This window comes from Phocoena sinus, chromosome 7, assembly GCF_008692025.1.
Source record: "Phocoena sinus isolate mPhoSin1 chromosome 7, mPhoSin1.pri, whole genome shotgun sequence".
Classification (NCBI taxonomy): domain Eukaryota; kingdom Metazoa; phylum Chordata; class Mammalia; order Artiodactyla; family Phocoenidae; genus Phocoena; species Phocoena sinus.
This window is the reverse complement of record NC_045769.1, coordinates 108,607,507-108,634,626: the sequence shown is the minus strand read 5'-3', so window position 1 is coordinate 108,634,626 and position 27,120 is coordinate 108,607,507.

Below are 27,120 nucleotides of genomic sequence, written 5' to 3'. Positions count from 1 at the left end.
TCTTTTCCTTCTCTGATGTTTCCTGCCTAGAGAAGTTCCTTTAGCATTTGTTGTAAAGCTGGTTTGGTGGTGCTGAATTCCCTTAGCTTTTGCTTGTCTGTAAAGGTTTTAATTTCTCCATCAAATCTGAATGAGATCCTTGCTGGGTAGAGTAATCTAGGTTGTAGGTTTTTCTCCTTCATCACTTTAAATATGTCTTGCCACTCCCTTCTGGCTTGCAGAGTTTCTGCTGAAAGATCAGCTATTAACCTTATGGGGATTCCCTTGTGTGTTATTTGTTGTTATTCTCTTGCTGCTTTTAATATGTTTTCTTTGTGTTTAATTTTTGATAGATTGATTAATATGTGTCTTTGCATGTTTCTCCTTGGTTTTATCCTGTATGGGACTGTCTGTGCTTCCTGGACTTGATTAAATATTTCCTTTCCCATATTAGGGAAGTTTTCAACTATAATCTCTTGAAATATTTTCTCATCCCTTTCTTTTCCTCTTCTTCTTCTGGAACCCCTATAATTCGAATGTTGGTGCATTTAATGCTGTCCCAGAGATCTCTGAGACTGTTCTCAGTTCTTCTCATTCTTTTTTCTTTATTCTGATCTGCAGTAGTTATTTCTACCATTTTATCTTCCAAGTCACTTATCTGTTCTTCTGCCTCAGTTATTCTGCTATTGATCCTTTATAAAGAACTTTTAATTTCGTTTATTGTGTGTTCATCATTGTTTGTTTGCTCTTTAGTTCTTCTAGGTCCTTGTGAAACATTTCTTGTATTTTCTCTATTCTATTTCCAAGATTTTGGATCATCTTTACTATCATTATTCTGAATTCTTTTTCAGGTAGACTGCCCATTTCCTCTTCATTTGTTAGGTCTGGTGGGTTTTTACCTTGTTCCTTCATCTGCTGTGTGTTTTTCTGTCTTCTCATTTTGCTTAACTTCCTGTGTTTGGGGTCTCCTTTTCACAGCCTGCAGGTTCGTAGTTCCCATTGTTTTTGGTGTCTGTCCCCAGTGGCTAAGGTTGGTTCAGTGGGTTGTGTAGGCTTCCTGGTGGAGGGGACTAGTGCCTGTGTTCTAGTGGATGAGGCTGGATCTTGTCTTTCTGGTGGGCAGGTCCACGTCTGGTGGTGTGTTTTGGGGTGTCTGTGGCCTTATTATGATTTTAGGCAGCATCTCTGCTAATGGAGCTGTGTTCTTGTCTTGCTAGTTGTTTGGCGTAGGTTGTCCAGCACTGTAACTTGAAGGTCATTGAGTGAAGCTAGGTGCTGGTGCTGAGATGGAGATTTCTGGGAAATTTTTGCTGTTTGATGTTATGTGGAGCTGGGAGGTCTCTTGTGGACCAGTGTCCTGAAGTTGGCCCTCCCACTTCAGAGTTGCAGTGCTGACTCCTGGCTGGGACGCCAAGAGCCTTTCATCCACACGGCTCAGAATAAAAGGGGAAAAAAATAGAAAGAAAGAAAGAAAGGAAGAGGATAAAATAAAATAAAATAAAATAAAGTTATTAAGATAAAAAATTATTATTCAGAAAAAAATTTTCTTAATGTATTTCTGGTGTATCTGTGATCTCCGTGTCTTACTCTTCCATCATCTTCCAGTCTCTAGATCCAACCAATACAATCTTATATAATTCAAGGGTGAAAGAAGAAATCACATAAGGAATTCAAATATATTATGAACTGAATGAAAATAAAAACGAAGCATGTACAAATTTGTGGGATGCTGGTAAAGTAGTACTTAGAAATCTATAGCTTTAGATGATTGTATTTAAAAATGGTAAATTTGAAATCAGTGAGTAAAACTTTACTCCAAAATAAATTTAAAAAATAAAATTAAGCCAAAGATAAATAGAAGTAATGAGATACTAAAGATAAAAGAGGAAATTGATGCAGTAGAAAGTGACAAAGTATAAAGGATTTCTACACCAAAAGTCCGTTTTGAAAAAAACAAAATCAATGAAAATGATAAACTGTAAGTGAGACTAATGAGGAAAAAAGAGAGAAGTTTTTATTGATATCGGGAATAAAAGAGGAATCTTCACTTTTAATGATGCAAATAAGGGAATTTATGAGCAATTTAATGCAATCAAATACTATGACTTAATTTAATGGAAAAATTTCTTGAAAGACAAAATTACCAATACCAACTCAAGAAGAAATAGAAACAACACAATATCTGCTAAAGAAATTGAATTATAAATAAATGTCTTTACACAAAGAGTATTTATGCTCATTTGGTTTCACTGGTCAAGTTTGTTAGACATGTCAAAAAGAAATGATATGAATACTACAGAGATGAGAAGAAAACTCACAAAGGCATTACATAGGCTAATATTATTTTGATGCTGAAGCCGGACAAAGACATTCAAAGACAGTAGAAGGTAAGTTATGGAAGAGTTACTGTGTAGAAAAATATGTCATATTCTTAGACTGGGAAGGTATATATTGTTAAGATATCAGTTCTTGTCAAATTGAACTATGTATTCAACAGAATACAAGTCAAAATCTATGTAGGCTCATTTTTTTTTTTTTTTAGTGAAAATTGACAAGTGATTTCTAAAAAGACACAAAAATTCTTACATATTTTATTAGTTCCTAAGGGTTGTCATAACAGAGGATCACAGACTGTGTTGCTTAAAACAGCACAAAATAATTCTTTCACAGTTCTGAATGCTGGAAGTCTGAGATCAAGATGTTGGGAGGTCCATGTTTTCTCTGATAATCTGCGTAGAATCCTGTCTTGCTTCCTTCCTAGCATCTCATGGTGGCCGGAAATCCTTAGTGGTCCTTGGCTTGCAGCTGCATCACTCCAGTCTCTGCTTCCATTGTCACATAGTCATTTTCACATCACCTTCCCTCTGTGCGTGTCTGTGTTTGCGTCCAAATTTTCCCATTTTATAAGGATGACAATTATATTGGCTTAAGACTTACCCAAATGACCTCAGATTAGCTTGATCATCTGTAAAGACCCTATTTCCAAATAAGTTCAAATTTATAGACACTGGAGGCTAGGACTTCAGCACGTCTTTTTCAGAGACACAATTCAACCTATAGCACACATTATTAACAAATAGAACTTGAAAACATAAAAAGCACAATGGATCATAATCATATGTAAGTGTTTAAACTAAGGATTCAAGGTTGGTTTAATATTTAAAAAATAATCATTACAATACACTTCATTCGCAGAATAATGGCAAAAATCAGTATTATCTTCTTAATAGCTGTATCAGAATCATCTGACACAATTAACTACTCAATGTTTGTTTGCTTGTTTTGTTTTGTTTTTTTTAAAAAAAAAGTCTCTGAAAATAAGCTTAGGAAACTTCTTCAATCTGATAAAGGGAATGTATCCCCGCTCCCAAATCCAACTACAGTATTAATATACCTGACTGTAAAAGACTAAATTTTTACTAAGATCAAGAACAAAGAAACAATATCTACTCTAATCACTGCCATTCCACGTTTTCTGGAGGCCCTAGAAAAAGAAGTTAGGCATGGAAAAGAAACAAAGCCATACATATTAAGGAAGTTAAATGATTTTTATTAGAAAATAACATATTGTTAATGTAATAATCTTATTAAATCTATAAAATGCTACTAGAACTATAAGTTATTTGTCATGATTGCAGAATAAAATGTCAATATATAGAATTAGTTGTATTTCTATATCCTAGCAGCAAAAAATTAGAAATGCAATTAGCAAAATCAAAATAATTTACAAGACCATAAGACATGTAAATATGAAGGATAAACATGAAAAATAAAGTCAAACACTGAAGAAAATTCCAAGAAAAATGATAGAAAACCTAAGTACATGGACAGCTACATCATGTTAATGGTTTGAAAGAGTCACTGTTGTCAGTTTCTTTCCCAAATTGATCTGTAGTTTCAACACAATCCTAATCAAAATTTAACTAGACTGTTTTGCAATAATTAATAAATTGATTCTAAAATACTCATGAAAATTCAAAAGACCTACAGTAACCCAACAATTTTGAAAGAAGAACTTTAGAATATAATCTTGCCAGATTTCAAGATTTATCATAAATCTATAGTAATTAAGACAGTGGTGTGGGATTGGCATAAGAATAAGCATGGATAAATGGAACAAATTCCAAGAGTACAGAGATATATATCCACATATATATAGGGTCAATAGTTCTTATAAAAAATTGCCAAGAGAATTCAATAAGAAATAATAGACTTTTAAAAAAATGGTGGTGGAACAATTAATATCCATATGCAAAAAAATGAAGAAAAATGAAGTTTGACCTTTTTCTCATAAAATCTGTAATAATTAACTCAAAATGGGTTATAGCTCTAGATGTAAAAGCTAAAATTATAAACTCTCTAAAGAAATCATACAAGAAAGTCTTTGAAAACTTGGACAAGTCAAATATTTCTTTAGAAAGGGACACTAAATCAATAAATTGGACTTCATCAAAATAAAAACCATCTGCTTTTCAATACAACCCAATTATATGTTGTTTGCAATAATGTAACTTCAAATTCAGTAGGTTGAGTGTAAAATAGTGGACAAAAGTAGGCTGAGTGTAAAAGAGTGGACAAAGATATATCATGCAAACATTAATCAAAAAAAGCATGGGGCTTCCCTGGTGGTGCAGTGGTTGAGAGTCTGCCTGCTGATACAGGGGGCAGGGGTCCGTGCCCCTGTCCAGGAGGATCCCACGTGCCACAGAGCAGCTGGGCCTGTGAGCCATGGCCACTAGGCCTGCACATCCCGAGCCTATGCTCTGCAACGGGAGAGGCTGTGATGGTGAGAGGCCCACGTACCGCCAAAAAAAAAAAAAAAAAAAAGCATGAGTGGCTATATTAATATTGATAAAGTGTACTTCAGAGCAAAGAAAATTACTCAAGATAAAGGGGGACATTATATAATGATGAAAGGATTAATCTCCCAAAGATATAACAATTCTAACTATATACACACAAAGCAATGGGGTCTCAAAATATGTGAAACAAAAACTGGTCGAGCTGAAAGAAGACAGGAAAATCCACAATTACAGTCGGGAAATTCAACCCTCTACCTTCCCTCCCTATTGCCCCTGCCCCTTGTACCAACAACTAATATAAGTACAAGACAGACAATCAGCAAGAATATAAAAGAACTCAGCAACACAATCAACTCACAGGACCTAATTTATATATATGTAACACTGCACCCATCACACCAGAATGTACGGTTTTCTCAAGTTTCCATGGAACATTCACCAAGATAGATCATATCATAAAACAACCATTATTAATTAAAACTTCTAAATAATCTATGAGTCAAAGAAGTCTCAAAGGAATAAAAAAATAGTACTGAATGAAAATGGAAACAAAATTTATCAGATTTTGTGGGGTGTAGATAAACCAGCACTGAGGGAAAATTTATTGCACTAAATGCTTATATTAGAATATAGGAAATTATTTAATAAATAACTTAATTTCCTGCCTCCTGGTCCTAGAAAGCGTAGAGAAAAATAAATCCAAAGCAAGCAGAAGAAAGGAAATAATAACAAAAAGAGCAGAAATCAATAACACTGAAGACAGGAAAGCCATAGAGGTGGAAGAACAGAATTTTCAACAATAAAGACAATCTACAAAAAAATTAAAATCATACTTAATGACAAAAGACTGAATGCTTTCTCCTTCAGATCAGACATACACTGAGGATATCTATTCTCACACACTATTTCAACATGGTATCAGAAGTTCTCCTCACTGCAAGAAGGCAAGAAAAAGGAATAAAAGGTACAAATTAAAAAAAAAAAAAGATTTCTATTTGCAAATATCACTGTCTTTGTAAAAAAAAAATCCTAAGAAATTTAAAAAAAATTAAAAACCAAACCAACAATAGTAGTAATAATTTAATTCAGCAAGGTCACAGGATAAAGGCCAACATGTACAAATCAATCATATTTCTAATACAAAAAGTTGGAAACTGAAATCATCAACACAATACCATTTATATTTCCTCCAAAGAAAAGAAAATACTTAGGTATTCATTAAGCAAAATGTATGGGATCTTTATCTTGAAAACTACAAAATGGTGATAAAAGAAATGAAAGGAGACGTATGTACATAGAGAATATACCACATTCATGGATTGGAATACTCAATCTAGTAAAGCTATCAATTCTCTCTAGATTTGTGCTATATGTTTAAGACTAGTTCTACCAAAATCCTAACAAGTTATTGTTAATAGACACAGACATGTTTATTCTAATATTTATATGGAATTGCACAGGCTTTAGAACAGATAAAACAATATGACAAAGAAAATTAAAGTGGGAGAAATTACTCTCCCCAATATTGTGGTTTATAGCATTCGACAAAGTGTGGTATTGGGAGAGGGATAAACACAAAGATCAATGAAACATAAAGTCAGTAAATTTTAAAAAATCCTCTTCTAAAGATAAAATTAAGAAAATAATAAGACATGGCCCAGAATGGGAGGAAATATTCTCAATGCATATATCTGAAAAAAAGATTTGTATACAGAATATATAAAGCCCTTTACAATTAAATAATGACACAAACCAACTGAAATAAAATTCATCAAAAGATTTGATGTATGAGTGGCTAATATGCACATAAAAGTTTTGCCACCATAATTAGTCATCAGAGAGATGTAAATTAAAACCATGATAGGATACCACTACACACATTTTAGAATAGCTAAAACTGAAAAATTTTGTAATAGTAGATGTTGGCAACACTATAGAGCAACTGGAACTCTTGTATATTCCTAGTGGTTAGTAAAATGGTACAATCACTAACTTTGGGAAATCGTTTTGCAGATTTATAACTTATGCAATGTTTTATATATATACATATATATGTGTGTGTATATATATATAATGTTAAATGTATAATTAACATATTACCTAGCAACAATTACAGCCCTAGGTGTTTACCCAAGGGAAATGAAATATATGCCTGTACAAAGACTTGTACTTTAATGTCTTTCACAGCTTAATTTTTAATAGACAAAAACTGGAAGCAATCCAACTGCCCATCAACCAACGAATAGATAAATTGTAGTAATTCCATACAATGAATATTCCTCAGCAATAATACGGAATAAACTCTCAATACACACAACAATGGATGAATCTTACAGACAAACTGAGTGAATGAAGATGATGTAAGGGGATACATACAGCGTAATTCCATTTATATGAGTCCCTAAAAAATCCAAACCTGAATTTTAATGAGAGAATGCAGTTAAGCAGTTGCTTGGGGCTGGGAGAGAGTGAGATTGACTGAAAAATGGCTTATGGATATTTTTTAGGGGTAATGAGAATGTTTTATATCTTGATTATGGTGGTGGTTTCACAGGTGTGTCAAAATTCATCCAACTGCATTATTAAAATTGATGCATCTTATTGTATATAAGTTATGCCTTAATAATGTTGATTGAAAATTAAGGGTAACCATTTCAAAAATAGGAATAAAATGTGCAATTTTCTGTATTACTATAGGGGAAAAGGAAAAATAAATAAAACTAAATCTTTTCAATAGAGGGCAGAAAAAACCCCGATTATTATTAGAATGAAGTTTGGATTTGAAAAGACTTGCTCAAATTCTGTATTTACCACTTCCTAACTCGGATAAGTTACTTAATACTTACAACTCAGTTTCCTCATCTGCTTTTATGAGTTTAATAATTATATATTATTTAAAGATAATTGCCTATCTTAAGGTTGATTTAAAGATTAAATGAAATTATGACCACAAAATGCTTAACAATGGATGAGATATAAAGTATTCAATCAATCTTAAACAATTTTTATCAGTATTATAATATTGAGAGTGATATTTTGTAAGTCAATCTTCTGATTCTCTCCTAGTACCATATTAATATCCTTTTCTGTATTTAACTCAGGTTGTTACTCTGCATTTATTTGCATGCTAGTTTGCTTAATGTCTCAGTCCCTCATTGGGATGTGAGTTGCCAGGCAGAAACCACGCCTGTTTTGTGCACTTTTGCACCCCCGCACTAGCACTGCCCTGGCCCATGGTAGATACTCATTGTCCCTTTGTGAATGATTAAGCCTTTCTTTGAACTACTCACAGTGTTTATCTCTGCTAAAAACTTAAAAATGTTATAAACAGAAGTTCTTATAGAATTGAATCACTCTATATAGCCCTCACTTTTATGGGTAGAGAAACTGTCTTGGAAACGTTATACTGTTGCCTCACATCCTACAGCTAAATGGGGACAGAGCCACAGTAAGAAGTCAAATTGTTGAACTTATGATATAAAGAACTTATGATATAGAGTGAACTTTCAACTGACCCAGGAAGTATTCTTTTTGGCTCTGACACTTCACCTCCTCCCATTTTAATATCTGAACTGTGGAGGCTGTATGTGCTGGGATAAGTCCAAATTCAATATTTTTATCTCCCAACATTTATGTTGGCCACAATGCTGAGTAAAGTGCCATTTATACAGATGTTATGTGTCTAAAGTTGCTCCTCAATATTGATGAATATATAAAAGAACAATGGCCTTATCTTGCTTATATTGGCAAATGCACTTTGGGGAGCTTTTTGATTTGCTTTTAAAGTTTAGACCTCTACAAAATCATCTTTTGTACCTCTGACAAAGACTTGTTTTAAAAGGATTTAAATTTTGGTTGAGTTTCATTAATCTCTCTTCCAAAAGGAATAGTGGTGGTTGCACACATGTATTTGTGCCTAATTAACTGTTATTTTATCTTCCTCCAAATTCATCACATGCACCTAGCAGCAGTCTTGGCTTCCACAGAAGCCAATGTGATTGTAGGGAATTGGCTTTTATTACACTTGGACCAAACAGAGCATGTTTGAAAGGGTAAAGTCTGTGGAAAGCAGAACTGTGTATTTTTTCCCCTCCTCTCCAGAGATGATCCAGTAAAATAGCTTCTTCTGCACAAAAGCCAGGAATTTGCAGGTCAGCAGACCCTGTCACCGCTGTTCTCTCCTCCTGGTGTAAAGAGCCAGGTCTCCTGAAAGAGTAATAATTAAGATCCTCAGGAAGGCGCAGGGGGGCAGGAGCAACAAGGGAGTTAGGAGCCGTATAATCTGGGGAGGGAGGGAGACATCAAAATAAACAATGATTTTATTTAAATAAGCTGAATTACCCTAACCAGCTGTTTTTCAATGTCAGCAGCACTTGAAATTTTATCTTCTTAACTCTACCCTAGGTATTGTCTTCTGCCCCTGGAATGAAATATTAGCAATAGAAGCACACTTCCAGTTAGTCTCCATTCAACCCCAAACTTTAATAGAAATAACCTGTCGGCTTTGATTGAGTGTGATATCACTAAAGGAGCCTTGAATTGAAACTGGGGGATAAAGAAAATTGCACAGTGTGTGAAGCCAGTTTGACTAAAATGGAAATTTTACTTCAGTCCCATCTGGCTGTCAAAAGGCCACTTCTAATACCTTCACAGAGCAATTTACCTTCACAGCAAAAAATAAAAAATAGAAATTGAGAATGCAAAAGAACCAAGCTAAACCAATAAACAAACAAAAAAACAGACAAACAAAACAAAGTAAAGACCCCAAAACCCTCTCTCTCCATTTCAACGTTTGAAGTCTTGTTCTGCACTGTCTCTCTAGGGGCTGTGAATGAGCACAGTTCACTAAACTTTCCTAGTAGGCTCAGTACTCCTTTGTCACTAAGCACATGCAATTTTCTCAGATTTCAAGTCTTTGAAAAGATGAAACATCATCCTCAAATAGAAACTCCTAAATAATCTGTCAAATACTTGAATGAAAATGCATTCCACTCTTGCTTCAAGATTATTAGAGAAGGCAAGGTAGTGTTTGCTATGGACACATGCAGCAGAGTTAGTAGAGGACATGGATCCTTTGAAAACTTGTAGGCCATATCCCAGATCTGATGCTGGTCCCCAAAGAGCCTTTTACATCCAGGATTAGCAATCTTGCTTCTTTGGGAAAAAATTGGCTAAAATTGATTTGCTAAAGGAAAATAAATTTTTGGTGACAGTCACATATGCATAGGTGAATGTTGAGAACTCTGATGTACATGCAGTGGGGCATGAATGGGAGGGTTGGGGACATTCTGACTGTGCCACAGAAGCAGTTTTTAAAAAGACATTTGCTTTACTGTCTTACTGAACACTCTTTGATGTTCTATCTCAATGTCTGTTAAAAATCTTTGCAGAAATATGATGAAAAATGTAGATGTGATCTTAGAGACACCCTTCAGAAACAGGCTCTGTTTGCCTATTAAATATGAAGTGTTTACCCAGACTAACCAAAGAATCAGAGAACATGAATCTTATTTGGGAGGGGAAGAGCAAGTTCATGAATTCTATTTGGACAGTTTCTTGGAAGGAGTTCTCTTTGGTCAGTGAAAGGGAGCAGAGTCTGTATCTATATTTAGTCACGTTTGGGTGAACAGACACACACACATAAACCAAAAACGAAAACAACCTTGGGCATCCTTGCCTCTTCTTACCCTCCAGAACAAAATATAGACCCTGAGGAACAAAATAAAGAATCACTGGAGGATTTCCCTCTCAAGTCTTTTCTCACTGTAACCCTATCAAAAATACATCAATAAATAAAAGACTTGAAAGCAGTTATTATTATATATCCATTTTATAGATTTGAAAACTGATATTTTGGTGCTTAGGAACAACTTGCCTAGGATCAACCAGCTGATAAGCGATGATGCTGAAATACAAGTTTGATTCTTTTATTCTGTGGTCCATTCTGTTGGTCTATAGCCATCTAGCCCTCCTTCCCTTGGTCTCTCCTTCCAGTAAGCACCCTGCTATTTTCTCATCGAGTGTCCTCCAGGAGTCGAGATGTTACCCATCAGGGTTCTTGGCCTTCCTTAATCAATAGAAATTGATCAGAATCCAGACAAGAAGTTTAGGCAAGGCTTTATTGGGGCGCCCTCTGCAGCTGGGGGGAGCAAGAACAAATGACAGGTTCCCTTGCTCACTCTCTATGGGTGGGGGGTTGCACGAGCTGGCTCCTTATATGGGGTGAGGGTAGGGTCAGGCGGGAGGGGTGGCTGAGGTGCTCTGCCCACTCCCTTGGTGGTGCTGTGTGCGGGGAGCATGCAGGGTACCCTGCTTTTGCTCCTGACACCCTGTTTTTGCTCCCAGCTCTTCAGAAGTGGGAGCTGGGTTTTTGGTCACTTTCTATCTTGTTGTCCAGAATTTGCCCCAACTGCACATGCACGCAATTATTTTTAGTTTCTTTGTATTTTGTTGCTTGAGGAGACGTTTGTCCAGGTGCAAGCACTGCAGCAAAAGGTCCCAGGTCCCAGCCTGTCTCAAAGGGCTCTGCATAGAATTATAACAAGCCTATCCTTTCCATTTTCAGGACATTCTCTGGTCACTTTTCACCTGTATGTCCATTACCCCATCATACAAGGCCATGCTTTCTAATGTCAGACATAATTTTTATATTCGCATATTTGAGCTAAAGTACCAATGCTTGATAACAATGTATCACAATTATATCCTAAATTGACTATTCAAAATACCCCTTTAATTACACCAGAATGCTTTAGCCATAGATCTCTCCACTTTCCCCTACTTCATTTGTCCTTAGGATACAATTCATATTTCTGACTTCTCCTCACACCATTGTTTTCCAGCCAACACATAGCCTTTAGCCTTCTTCACCCAACTCTTTTTTCCATGTCACTCCTAGTTTCCATGCCTTGCATGTGAGCTGTACCCTACGTGGAACACTGCACACAAGCACTCACTCTTTTGAAAAGCTTAGCTATCCAAATTAGTTTCATATATATTCTTTCATTTAGTTGTTATAGAACCCAGTACTGTGAGATTTACTATTATGTATTTTACATGTAAGAATATCAAAAATTTGGAGTTCCCTGGCGGTCCAGTAGTTAGGACTTTGAGCTTTCACTGCTTGGCTCTGGTTTCAATCTCTGGTCAGGGAACTAAAATCCCGCAAGCTCCACGGTGTGGCCAAAAAAAAAAAAAAGAATATCAAGAATTCAAGAGGTTTAAAAAGGCAAATTCCCCAGGCAGTTTAAGTTTTTTAGGTCTTCACTTGTGCAGGGTCCTGCGAATGCTTCTGGGAGTTGTTCCAGATATGGAAACAAAGTCAGGAAGCATCTCTATAAACATTTGTAGTATCTCAAGAGAAAAAAGGGATCAGACTATGCAAGTCTCCAGTAGTATGTTATGATTTCTTTTTTCATTCTTCGTAAATAATCATACTTACACTTCATTCTGTATTTGCATTCTTTTCTTTTTTGTGTGCCACATCTTTTTTTTTTATCTTTAGTGAAGTATAATTGCTTTACAATGGTGTGTTAGTTTCTGCTTTATAACAAAGTGAATCAGTTATACATATACATATGTTCCCATATCTCTTCCCTCTTGCATCTCCCTCCCTCCCACCCTCCCTATCTCACCCCTTCAGGAGGTCACAAAGCACTGAGCTGATCTCCCTGTGCTATACAGCTGCTTCCCACTAGCTATCTACCTTACGTTTGGTAGTGTATATACGTCCATGCCTCTCTCCCACTTTGTTACAGCTTACCCTTCCCCCTCCCCATATCCTCAAGTCCATTCTCTAGTAGGTCTGTGTCTTTATTCTTGTCTTATTCCTAGGTTTTTCATGACATTTTTTCCCCCTTATATTCCATATATACGTGTTAGCATACGGTATTTGTCTTTCTTTTTCTGACTTACTTCACTCTGTATTACAGACTCTAGGTCTATCCACTTCATTACAAATAGCTCCATTTTGTTTCTTTTTATGGCTGAGTAGTATTCCATTGTATATATGTGCCACATCTTCTTTTGCATTCTTTTTACTTAAAGATGACACACCAAAATTGTATATACCTTAAGACCACAAAATGTGGATCCAACCCTGAGTTATTGAACTTGCCCAAAACAATGAATTGAGGGTGGGGGGGGCTTGAGCTCAGTTCCTCCAATTCCAGGTCCTAGTGTCCTTTCTGTGCACCAGATACTGGCGTTGCAGTTACCTGTGGAGGCCCAGGTGAGTAAGGACTTCCCCCCTGAAGTCTTCTCAAGGCCAAAACAATATCAGCATGTTTCTTTGGATCTTACACAGTACTTTTTAAGGCCCTTGATTTTTTTTATAGCAAACTTGTTCAGTACTTTGTTATGCATTTGTTGTCTCATTTCTCTAGTTAAACTGGAAGAGATCCTGGGTCAAGGAACATGCCCTGTCTCTCTTCACCTTGCTGAAAGCAGTTGTCATGGCATGAACTTAGTGAATAGCAACTAAACTTCTCAGATCATAGAAAGTCTTTCCTATACACCAGGTATCCTGCTGGGGATCTTCCGAGGCTTCTAGTTTTAGACTTGTGTGGAAAGTTTATGATATAAGATGACGGGAGAACCTAAGGACCCTGCAAGATGGTAGAAGACAGATTCATGTGTCTGTGTCCTTGCTTTCAATGTTGACTTCTAATCAGAAGTTGCTTCTAACTCTTACCAGTCACTCATTCATTCATTCAACAAATATGTCTCAGGCATTGTCCTAGATTCTAGGGACAAAACTGAAAAAGATTCTCTCTCTTCCTTTGAGGAGCAAAGCCAAGCCAAGCCAGAATTTATGAATTCATTATCAAGGATGATATGATTTCTATAAAAAACGTAAGTAGTCTGGATTATTTTATGCTGGTCCATGATATGAGGCTTATGCCAGGTAAATGAGCCAATTATTTTTACTTGGCAATGTATACGTGTTTTAAGGAATATATTTATCCAGAAAATTTGTCTTTAGACTAAATCTTACCTTCTCTTTCTGGTAAGTTTCCATATAAAATATGACACTTTTTCTTATAGAAAAAGTCCTTTCAGTTGAAACTTTTATGGGTGTGCAGCGTGAACAGCAAAGGAACGTGGTGAGTTGTGTTTACGTGGTTTGTGCGGTGAAAATGATAGGTTGATTACTTACTTTCTCAGTTAAGAATGTACTTCTTCACGAGAACACTTTTCTACTCTCCTCCACACCCAGTTTTCTGTCTCTGATCAGGAATTTCTAACCCTTCTGACTTGCTCTTTCCCTGATTATCTGTGAGATATAGCACTAGGACTACAAAATCATACTGGCAGTTGACAGGTGTCCTGAAGTAGGTCTAGTATAACATTTTATAAATTGAACACTTTTCATCCTTTTAACTAAGAAACTTTTTGAAACTTGGAACATTAAATACATTTAAAATAATTGCTAGAACAACCCTCACTGATAACTCTTTTGTGGAGAAGGAAGGGATTAACAGAGGCGCCATGTCTTACATTTCTTTAGTGTTTCTCCTAAAACGTGGCCTACGCTAGGCACAGAGTAAGTGATTTTTATTGCTTCCTTGTCAGTGCTCACCACACCTGGCATGAGTTACCTTTCACATTTACTGATGTAGTTGTGATTGGCTCCCACAACTCAGAGTGAGCACATTGAAGATGGGGGCTACGCCACCACATCCCTACCCCTCTCACACTCCACACCGTGCCAGGGGTTTGTGGATGGCCAGTGAATGTCAGAGGAACGAATGCATGAATTACCATTTACCTTGATTTTCATAATGACTAGATATTGACAGTTCTACTGAAACTAGTATCAACGTACACTAGCTTTGTTCTCAAGGAGCAGGTTAAGATGTATGGAATCTAACCTTCTCCTCTGTTCTGTATGACTAGCTCTGACTTGGCCTGAAGAAAAATCTCAGAAGTCACTTTTTCCTGAAAGGTTTCCTGACTCTTGAATAAATGGCGATCCTTGCCTGTTACACAAACGCTGGTCCAGTTTACTACGTTCTTTCCCTTCCTGCACACACCTGGGTGTTCTCGGCACTGTGCTGGGTGAACATCTTTGCACTTAGGGAATTGTTTGCTGTTTATCAGCTCACAGTCCCTCATCCCCCACTGGATCTGTGGAGAAGACCAAGCATGGATTCAGGGGACCCTGTTGGAACATTGTTCCCCCCATTCCAGTTTCCAAAACATTCCCCTCGAGCCTATAATATGTGTGGCTCCTGGAAGGGAACTTACTATCATGTGACCTAATTTAGCCCTTTCTTAAGTTAAAAAAAAAAATTGAATTATGCTTCCATGTAACAACATCACTTGCATAAACTGAACTCCTCTTGCTTAAGGAAGCAAATGTTTCTAAAATAACATTGATTTTTGGAAATCTCTGGCCTGTATTCTCTAGCTGCATAATAAAGATCCCCATTCCATCTTTGACCCCTTGGTTTGTCATAAGAGGCCTGAGCCATGGCTCAGAGGGGGCCTGTGTGTCCACCCTTCCTGAGTTTGGCTGCCAGGATCCTGGCATGGAGAGATGCTTCCTCATCCAGAGGCATTTTCCTGCTCCAGGCGTCATGTGGCTCTATGGTCCCTGCAGACTTCCTCACACCCAGCCCCTGCTGTCTCCTCACAGAATTGGAAAGTTGCTTGTTTCTGTCTTTTTGTGTCACATTTGGTCCCCTGGGCCCTGAAACAGCACTGTGTGTGTTTTGTGTCCCACAGATTTCCTCATGATAAAGACTTCTTGAGTTTTCACTGAAAGCCCTCTATCTCAGAACTCAGACCTTGTGAATGGGGCTGAGCTGGTGGGACGGGAGCTTTGGGATCCCCTTCACAGCCCCATCTGTCTCTCAGATGCTCATTCACTCAAGTCATTTCTGCCTTGAGGCCTCTTTCTGTCATGCAAAATGATGTCTGAAGGCCAGAGGTGGCCAATTTTCTGACAGGGCCAGACCCTGAAACTCAGAGTCTCTGAATCTGGGACAAAATTTTTGCATTTCTGCAGTGGTAATCCATCAGGAATGAAGTAAAAAGATTAAAATAAAACATGGTCCACTTACGGAGTGAGCATTAGACTTCAGGTTACTGTTCTATTGTATGACATTGTGGCAGGTGAGTCAACATTATCTGCAGAGAGAGTGAGACTACAGTGTCCAAACAGAAGAACATGGGGCTGGAGACAACCCTGGAGCCAGGTCCCGGCCTCTCTTCTTTCCAGCTCTGTGAACTTGGGCAAGCATTGTAACACTTTCAGCTTCTTATCTCCTATCTAAAAATGACATTTTTCAAAGAACTAAAACAATCTTAAAATTCATATGGAATCACAAAAGACTCCGAATTGCCAAAGCAATCTTGAGAGAAAAGAACAAAGTTGGAGGTATCACCATCCCAGAATTTAGACCATGCTATAAAACAACATGGTACTGACAGAAAAATAGACACATAGATCAGTGGAAAAGAATAGAGAGCCAAGAAATAAACCCACACACTTATGGTCAATTAATCTGCATTAAAGAAAGTAAGAACACGTAATGGAGAAAAGACAGTCTCTTCAATAAGTGGTGCTGGGAAAACTGGACAGCTACATGTAAAAGAATGAGATTAGAACATTTCCTCACACCATATACAAAAAAATCTCAAACAAACAAACAACCTCAAAATGGATTAAAACCCAAATGTAAGACCTAAAGCCATAAAACTTGCAGAGGAAAACATAGGCAGAACACTCTGACATAAATCGTAGCAATATTGTTATGGATCCATCTCCCAAAACAAAGGAAATAAAACCAAAAATAAACAAATGGGATGTAATTAAACTTAAATGCTTTTGCACAGCAAAGCAAACAATCAACAAAATGAAAAGCCAACTGATGGACTGGGAGAAAATATTTGCAAATGATATGACAGATAAGGTGTTAATATCCAACATATATAAACAGCTCATACAACTCAATATCAAAAAAATAAGCAACCCAATCAAAAAATGTGCAGAAGACCTAAATAGACATTTTTCCAAAAAAAACATACAGATGGCCAACAGGCACATGAGAAGAGGCACAATATCTCTAATTAGGTAAATGTATATCAAAAGAGAAATGAGGTATCACCTCACACCAGTCAGAATGGCTATCATCAAAAAGTCTACAAATAGCAAATGTTGGCAAGAATGTGGAGAAAAGGGAACCCTTATACCCTGTTGGTGAAAATGTAAATTGGTGCAGCCACTATGGAAAATAGAATGGAGGTTCTTTAAAAAAACTAAAAATAGAGCTACCATATGATCCAGAAATCTCACTCTTGTGTCTATATCTGGAAAAAATGAAAAAAACTAATTTGAAAAGATACATTAACCTCAATGTTCATAGCAACATTATTTCCATAGCCAGATGTGGAAGCAACCCAAGTGCCCATCAACAGATGAAGGGATAAAGAAGTTGTGGTATATTTACAACACAATATTACTCAGTCATAAAAAAAGAGTGAAATTCTGCCATTTGCAACAACTTGAATGGATCTACAGAATATTATGCTTAGTGAAATGACAGAGAAAGACAAATACTAAATGATATCACCTATTTGTGGAATCTAAAATATAAAAGAAATGGATGTATATAGCAAAACAAAAACAGACTCACAGATATAGAAAACCAACTAGTGGTTACCAGCTGGGGGGGCAAACAGAGGTAAGGGAAAGAGATACAAACTGCTATATATAAAATAGATAAACAACAATGATATATTTTATAGCACAAGGAATTATATCTATTATGTTGGAACAACTTTTAATGAAGTATAATTTGTAAAGATAATGAATCACTATGCTGTACACCTGAAACCATTGTAATATTGTAACTTAACTATTCTTCAATAAAAATAACTAAATAAATTGGAAACAATAAAATAAAAATGATAATACTCAGCTTCTTGCATTGTGATGATTAGAAATATGAATATACAACGTCTAGCACGTAACAGATATTCAACTAATGTCATGACTCCTTTTTCATTCATTTTGAAGGAATTTATAATCCAATAAATGAGACCAAAACAATGTAATACCTAAATTTTACCAATTAAGATTCAATAAAGTATGAAAAAAGAGTAAACAATCTCTCTGCTTTAAAGACTCAAGTGGAAGGCAGGAGGAAGTTATCCCTCAGTTAGGGAGAGAGAGTTCTAATATCCCAAATATCCCAAATATCTAATATGTTTATTAGTAAAATTTGAGTCAGGAGAGATTTTAGAGAGTTCCTGACATCACTCTTCATCCAAAAACCAATTAGAAAATTATTCTATAGAGAATGAACTTATGGTTACCAGGGGGAAGGGGGGGATTGTTAGGGAGTTTGGGATTGACATGTACACACTGCTATATTTAAAATGGATAACCAACAAGGACCTACTGTATAGCACAGGGAACTCTGCTCAATATTCTGTAACAACCTAATTGGGAAAAGAATATGAAAATGAAGAGATATATGTACATGTATAACTGAGTAATTTTGTTGTACACCTGAAACTAACACAACATTGTTAATCAACTGTACTCCAATATAAAATAAAAAGTTAAAAAAAAAAAAAAAAGAGGGCTTCCCTGGTGGTGCAGTGGTTAAGAGTCCGCCTGCCGATTCAGGGGACACGGGTTCATGTCCCTGTCCAGGAAGATCCCACATACCGCGGAGCAGCTAGGCCCGTGAGCCATGGCCACTGAGCCTGCGCGTCCGGAGCCTGTGCTCCGCAACGGGAGAGGCCACAACAGTGAGAGGCCCGCGTACCGCAAAAAAAAAAAAAAAAAAAAAAAAAAAAAAAAAGATAAAAGCTAATCAGAAGGCCACATACTGAATGACTGCCTTTATCTAACGTTCTTGAAATGGCAAAATTATAGTGATGGAGAACAAATTAGTGGGTGCCAGGCTGGTGGAGGAGGGTGTTTGGTATGACCATAAAGGAAGGGAGATTTTTGTGGTGATAGAATGGCTCTGTATTGTGATTGAGGTTGTGGTTACACAAATCTACACCCATGATCAAATGACAGAAATATATACAGTGTATTAATGTCAATTTCCTTGGTTTGATATTGTGTTATAGTTATCTTAAATGTAAGTGTTGGGGGAAAATGGGTGAAGAGTTTATGAAACCCTTCTATACTATCTTTGAAAGTTTTTGTGATTCAATAATTATTTCAAAATAAAAAATAAAAAAAAACTATACCCAATTGTACTAACATGAAAAAAAAAGTGTTCTAATTGATGTTCAGGCCTTCTATCGCAGCAAGAAGCTGTTTTAGACATTTGTGGCAAAATGTTCAAAAGCAAACAGTGCCATGAGCTATCATTCTACTCCTTATGTCCCAGCCCTGATAAGGATCCACTGAGCCCCTACATGCTATCATGACTCCCTGGGTGCTCATTTATGACTCACGTGGAAAGTAGGAAAAGAGGAGTTTTTCACAGATGTGGTAAAATACCTTGGGAAGCCCCAAGAGGAGGCATCAGAAGGTGCTATTTGCAGGGACTAAGGACTGAGAAAGAGATCCTTTTATATTTTGTGGTACATCATACTATTTTTTGTTTTTTTGAGAACCATACAATGACTTTTCCCTTAATGACATCCATCACTTGTTGGATCACTTGCATTCTGCTTAACAGGAGAGAAGAATCCTCTAAATGCCCTAAAAGTTGCTCAATTTTGCTAGATTTCCCCTAGACTGATTTATTTCCCTTGCTCTTTTAGCAGGCATTTTTGTTTTAAACTGTCAGTCTCCCATGCACCTCCTTGAGTATCCATGAAAGATAAAATAAGGAAGCTGAGAGGTATCGATTGTTTCTGGCTGTCGCTAGGCTCAATGCCGGACATTGTAGGGAAAAGGATCCATGTCAGGAAGGTTGCAGTGTGATCACTGACAGCAGTGAAGGACCAGCTTCATCTGTGAGAGAATGCTGGGTGTGAGTTTAATAAGGAAGGGAGAAAGACAGAGGGTAAGGAGAGAAAAATAAACTCTCCTTATAACATGTTTTCCTGAAGGTCAAGTTTCTGGTTTGTCTTGAACAAGTCACATAAATTTTCTCTGAATCTCATATAAAATAAGGATGATATTCTATTAGAAATATTTTATGAGTATTAGGAATACTATATGTAGGTTGTTTAAATACCAGTTAAAAAATTTAGGACCCTGAAACTAATCATGACAATGTAAGTTTCACTGGCACACGGTGATGTCAAAAGTACTCCAATGGTGAACAGAGGGCAGGGTTGTTGAACTTGTCTGTATGGCTAGTAGGCCCCATATTATATCGGAACAAATTGAATTTAAAGCCAAAGAACTTTAATCACTTCTTAGCTGGGGATCTTTGGGAGAGGCAATCAACCACAGGCCCTAAGTCTTCCTGAACACTGCTAGCTGAGTAGGCCCCAAATGCAAAGCACTGACTACCCTCTACTGAGCCCTTTCCCTGGGTAATATTTTCAGCCAGCAACTTTGAGGGATAAAGCCAAGTCTCTGTTGGAGACAAAGCAGATTTCCTTGCTTCTTGTTATAAGATGATGGATTTCCCAAGCCCAATATTTTTCAGCTGTGATACACACTTACCACATGCACAGCACTCATATGAGCCCATGATGGGACTTGGGATTAAGGAGAAATCATTTAAATTGTACTGCTTGTTGTGCTGTGAGTCATAAAGTTCTTTGTCTCTGATCCAAGATTCTTGTGGCATCTACCAGCAACCACAACAAAGTAATAAGCTAACTTACTAGCTCGTAAGTTGGACAAAATCAAATCACAGACCTGACAGTGTTCTAGGTCAAATGCTTTTATTTCTCAAATTCTTAGTTTGCTCATCTGTAGACTATAGATAATTGCAATACTATTGAAAGATAGATGTGAACATTTAATAAGTTATTAAATTTTACAGGCTGGCCCTGGTCCTGAGCCACCATTAAATGATTGGACCCACTCCAAGGATGTTGCTGGACCATTGCTATGCATGGTCAGAACCATACCACCTGTCAGAGCATTGATTTCTTCTTTTTTCCCACATGTCAGTTTCACCTTGCCATTGGACACTATGCAGCTTGAGAACAGGTTCTCTAGTGCTCGTGTCTTCTGTAACCCTGCTTGTGCTCAGCACAGTGTCACAAAGATCCTCAACACCTACAAAACAAGTATTCAGGCATACAATGGGCATATACCTCTGCCCTTCATTAAGGTCCTAAGCTTCCTACACTTTATCCATAACACAGAATTGATAGATAAAACCTGTGTCACCTGTCTCATTAGCTTTTGGAGGGAGACAAGGATATTGATATATTTGTAAAATTATAAATCTTTGAAATCATAAAGTAATAAGATAACTCATATTTATTGAATGCTCTTTGTGTATAAGCTACTAAGTCCACATATCTCATTTTAGCCTCTCAATAACTTTTAAAATATTTTTCTAATTATTTTACAGATTAGGAAACCAAGGCTCAGCAAGGTTGAGTATGTGTCCCAAAGTTACACAGCTACCAAGTGAGACAGACAGGATTTGAATCCAGGGCACTCAGACTCTACAGTTGTGTTGTCCAATAAGGTAGCTGCTAGTCATATGTGGCTACTTCAATTAAAATTCATTAAAATGAAATAAAAATAATATTATTCCTATTTCATAAACATAGAAACCAAGGCTATGAGAAACAAGAAATTTCTCCCAATTTAGAGTGTTAGCAGTGACAGGACCAGGATTCAAATGATGTAGGGCTGCTGATGCCAAGCTGGCATTATGGATCTTTGTAGGTACACGGTTTCCCTATCCCTGGGATGTTTGGCTGCTTCAGTTTGTTTTTGATACTCAGCCATATTCAGACGAACAGCTGAAGCTCTAGATCCAAGGGAGCCCCAGGGAGTCCCACTCTATGTGAATGGAAAGCGAGAACACACTGTCTTGAAAATAACTGATGGCCAGCAAATGTTGGTTGAGGTGAATTATCATCTTTTTCATTAACTTCTGTTGTTACAGTTCTGAAATAGAGATGTTCCAGAGACGAAAACAAATCTGGAATCTTTGGATGAGAAAGCTCTCTTACGGCTGACACATTTACAAGTAAGGGACCTAAATATTTCCCATAGGCTGGGTCAATGCCCAGTGAAAGGCAGAGATAAGGAATATTACAGAAAATCAGAAAAGCCAGAACTCGTTATGAATAGGGAGCAGACAGGTGAACTTCAGGAAGTGGGGACTGACTTGAGCCTTGAAGTGCATGGAACTAGGCATGTAGGTTTCTTAAAGGCAACACTCTGCTCCCCTTTCTAGCTTGATTTCCTGAAAACTCAGCATTTTGAAAGCCCCACAGTGCTTTAATTTCCTTACACACATTTGGTGCTTCTTGCTTACCTGTGTGTTTTTGCCCCTACGTTTACCCTGCTAATAATACACTTACCACCTGGTTAATGCCTAATTCTTCCTTGACAGTTATCTCTTAAGCCATGCGTAATTTCCATAAGGCTGATTAGTCACTCTCTTTTGTGCTACACAAGAATCCTGGGCTCACTTCTAAAACTGCTCTTATCTAATTTGTTTTTGCTTCTTTCTCCCTGGATCAATTAACTTTCACTGCTTAAGGAACCATCTCAAAACTTAGTGGCTTAAAACCACAATCATTTATTATTGATTGTGATTCTAAGATTCAGCAGAGTAGTTCTGCTCACCTGAGCTAGGTTTGGTTGACCTCAGCTGGGCACATTCCAGTGTCTGTAGTCAGTTTGTGTGCAACCCAGGGTCTAGCTGCCTTAAGGATGGTCTTCCTTATGGGGCTATTGGTTGTGGGAGGAAAGAACTGGGCCACAAGTCTCCCCAAAATTCAGCCTGCTAGCCTGGGCTTATTTACATGGCAGTTTTAAAAGCAAGAACAGAAGCCACCAAGGCCTGTTGAGACCTGAGTTTGGAAATGCCACAGTGCCACTTCTGCCATATTACATTGGTCAAGAAAGACCCAAGACACACCCGACACAAAGGGTGGGAGTTGCTACACATCATCTTGCAAAGGGGTGATAATTGAGGCCATTTTTGTAAAAGATCTACCACATTTCCTTGGTATCTTTTTAAGGATAGAAACTAAGTTTTCCTCATCCACAGAACCTATCAGGAGTTAGGGATTTGTGAATATTTTATGATGGAGGCTGATGAGTGGAAAATATTAGAAAAAACAGTCTAGGCAAAGGGAAATAGGGAAGTCGGATAAGCCACATATGTTGGTTGTCACTATGGAAAACAGGTACGCTAGGTGAGGACCTCTGATTCTACCACTGCCAGGTAGGCCAAACTTGCTGTTTTTCCCATGTATTCCATCTTCCCCTCACTGACATCAGCTCTTCCTTAGCCCCTTCCCTGACACACATATAAAGATACTTCTGAGGAGGAATATATGGTTCAAAGAATACTCCTGGTAAGTGCACTCTCTTCCTTACTACATAGATCTTTACTAGTAATTTCTTGTCTGTTCTCTCTAAATGTTACCTGGGTTGGATAGTTGTGAAATTTGAAGGTCATGTCCCCTCATGCAAACTTCTTCTTTTCATATTTCCTCTAAGCCACTTTCTTCTCCACCCTTCTCTCTGCAGCTCTCACCTGAGGTTAGAGTTTTGGGACACATTTCAGGAAGTAGGATGATGGAAACATGGAAATGGAAACAGGTAAGAGACTGGAGTGAAAAATAGGGTGAAAGGCTAGTATGCCTCTGTCAAGGTCAATTCATAATCTGTTAAATTCCCTCACACACAAGACTCTCCTCTAGTTGTCTCTGAGGTGAACTCTATTTTATCCTTGCACAGAGTTTACTCACCTTGGGGAGGGAGAGAGGGAGGTTACATTAAAGAATTTCCCAAATGATATTTTATGGAAGTATTAAGACAGAATGTAGGGGGAAAGTTTCCATGGTCTAAAATTTTTGGGAAGCTGAGACATGCTTCAAATTACATCTTCTTAATGGAGATTCATGTTGTATGAATCAATATTCCCAGTGTTTTGAAAACAAGTGTAAAATCTATGAAACATACTTTAGAAAATGGTGCTCCAGTTTTCAGAGCATGTGAAGAAATGATAGAATTACCACAGATACCTAAATAAAATTACCCTAAAATTTAGTGATTTAATGACTGTGTGTTACACTCACAGATTTTCTAGATCAGGATTTCAGGCAGAGCATAACAGCAATGGCTTGCTTCTGCTTCATGATATCTGGGGTCTCAGGCTGAAAGACGTCAAGCTTGGTGGCTGGAATCATCTTAAAACTCACTCACATGTCTGATCATTAATACTGGCTGTAAACTAAGACTTCAGTTGGGGCTGTTAACTAGGATACTTCCATGTAGTCACTCCATGTAGACTGTGCCTTCTCACCAAGTGATGACTGAGTTCCAAGAGGAACTCAGTAATTAAGTAGGACCTTAGGGGTCTTCCCAGGACAGATCTCCCCCATATCCTCCACTTGCCTCTGGTGTGTAGGAAATTTTAGCTTCTTAGGCCTTCTTCAAGTTCCAAAGAATAAATTTAATCAGAGGAGTGAGAAAATGCAGAAAAAAGGAGAACAGTCAAGCAAGACCAAAGAATAATACTTTAGCCATTAAACAAAGTTAAGGACCTTTAGTTCCTCCTCAAGGGCTATAGATAATATTCTGAGCCATGTCCTTTGAGCTGTTTTGCAGATACTGAAATCCCCACTATTGGGAGAAGTTAACTGAATGATGCCCAAAAGCACACAGACCCCAGACCAGTCTGAACCAGAAGGTTGATGATGTTGACTCCTGATTACATCATTACCAACCAATCAGAATAATGTCCACGAGCTGATCACATACTCACAACCTGCCTCCCTCACACTGTCTTTAAAAACCTTTTCATGAAAGCCTTCTGGGAGTTTGGGTCTTTTGAAAGATAGCTGCCTGGACTCCTTCCTTGGTACCCTGCAACAAATGTTGCACTTTCCTTCACCACAACCTGGTATCAGAAGATTGGCTTTACTGTGAGTGGGGAAGCAGACTCAAGTTTGGTTCAGTAACAAGGGCATCCTGAGAGAGCCAAGTGTAAGTCATATCACTTTTATGATCTAGTCTTGGAAGTCATGTGGTACCACTTCTGTCACATTCTACTCATCAAAGTGGTCACAAAATCTGCTGTATTTCAAGGGGGAAGGAAATTGATGGAGAATGGCAATGTTCTAGAAGAGCATGTGGGACTAGAAATATTGTTGTAATCTTTTTTTGAAAAATACTGTCTGCTATACTAATTGTGTGTAGAGGACTGTAAGGATATGAGCCTAATAAGTGCCAGAATTTGGGCAGGAAAGAAGTAGGGGAAAATGTTCAGAAAAGAAATTGGAAAACACAACATTCTCATTGGTTCATATAAGTCATCATGGACTACATTACACCCTCAGACTATATGCTGCAATGAAACAACCCAGCCTTTGGAAGTTATAAAATCAGAAAGTGAAAATATCTTTCATGATCTCCACATAAGGATCCTTTCATGCTCACTCTTAGATGTTTTACTGTATTATATTTCACTAGAAATTAAAATAAATGGTACTTGGAGACATTAGTCAGAAACTTAAATTCATCTGATAACTGTGGTATAGCTGGCAAAGAGGGTCTGTGGCACTTCTGCTGAGTTATGAAGAGATTGATAACATATGTACTATATTTAATAGAGTCTATTGAATGTTTACATACAAAAACTTTAGAAATATTACATAATATAAACTTCTCCAGTTTTCAGCATACTTTAGGAATAAATAGGCATGGTTAACACAGGACCTCCAGCTTTCAAGAACTTCTTTCTTAGGAACATGTTTCATAGGATACTACTCAAAACTTGGATATTACTGGGAAAATCCAGTGCCTGTGGGAGTTTTTATTTTCTACCAACTGATTCTATTTTGGGGCCAGAAGTGCCATATTGGACATCAGGGCTGCCCTGGGCATGAGCTCTTTTGGCCAGAGTCACCAACAATGAGTAGATGCATATTTAGCTTGTTGGCAGAGCTGAGGAGAAAATGCATCTCTTCTCTTTTCTGATGGGCTCTGTTAGTGGGGTGGTCCCAAGATGTGACAGGCTGTTTATGAAACAGCAACTCCCTAGACATTCATCTATGGAGCTGTGTAGGGCAAGTAGTCACCTGAGAGTAAAAATGTTGCACTTAAAAATCCTTCTCAGGAATTCCCTGGCAATCCAGTGGTTAAGACTTCATGCTTCCACTGCAGGGGGAACAGGTTCCATCCCTGGTCGGGGAACTAAGACCCTGCATGCCATGCAGCATGGTCAAAAAAAAAAAAAATTCCTTCTCACAGCCTTCTCCTTCTGCCAAGATGGAGCCACCCCATTCCTCCAAGGCCCTCTACCTTATAACTGAAAAGCCCTAGACATAACACAATAATCCAGCCTAGAAATTCTCTGAAATGTAGAAGGAAGATGGGCTGCTTAGGACCTCCGTTAGGACTTGAGAACAACACAGTGGTGACTTCTCTGGGTTTTCTTCTTGCTTCCAGGTAAGGCGCTGAGGAAGCCTCAGATCCAGACCACCAAAAGAGGCACAAAAAAAGGCACAGAAAGAAATGAAGCTGCATGAAGTCTGTTTCCCAAGGCAAAGAACAAGCAAGGGTGGACTAGCAACAAAAAGCCTTACTTCAGTCAAATATTAATGGAAATAACATTGTCTTCAGCCCTGGTGGACTCAGCAGGGATGAACAAAATGTTGAACTTCCATGCCACAATCTCATGACACTTGGAAGTAAGTTCCCGTTTCTACTCTGCGTATTGTCAGGGAGGTTGAGCGGGGACCTGATCTTCCATCCCTCTTCTACCAAGCAAGGGGCAAGCAGTGAAGTTTCAGTAAAGCTGAGTAGGGAACTCTTCATTCTCTGCCACAACTGGAGCAGGCAGCACTCTGATTGCAACCCAGCAACAGAGTCTTAATGAGATGGAGCAAGGTGGGGCTGGTTATCAATAGGCTTCATGCCCACTGCTCCTGCCCTACCATGTCAAGAGGGCCCTGTAAGCTAAGAATACACAGCCACCCAGAGGTCATGCCACCTCAACAAGAGGACTGTCTACAAAGAAGGTAAAATAGAGTCCAGAGTTTCATAACATAATATCTAAAATGTCCAGAATATAACTGTAAATAACTCAAACCAAGAACCAGAAAATCATCCACAGTCACAAACACCAAGATGAATTATAGATTGGAATTATCTGACAAGGATTTTAAAGCAGCCATTGTAAAACTGTTTCAACATGCAATTATATATTTTTTGAAACAAAAACATTAGAAAAATCTCAGCAAAGAAATAAAAGTT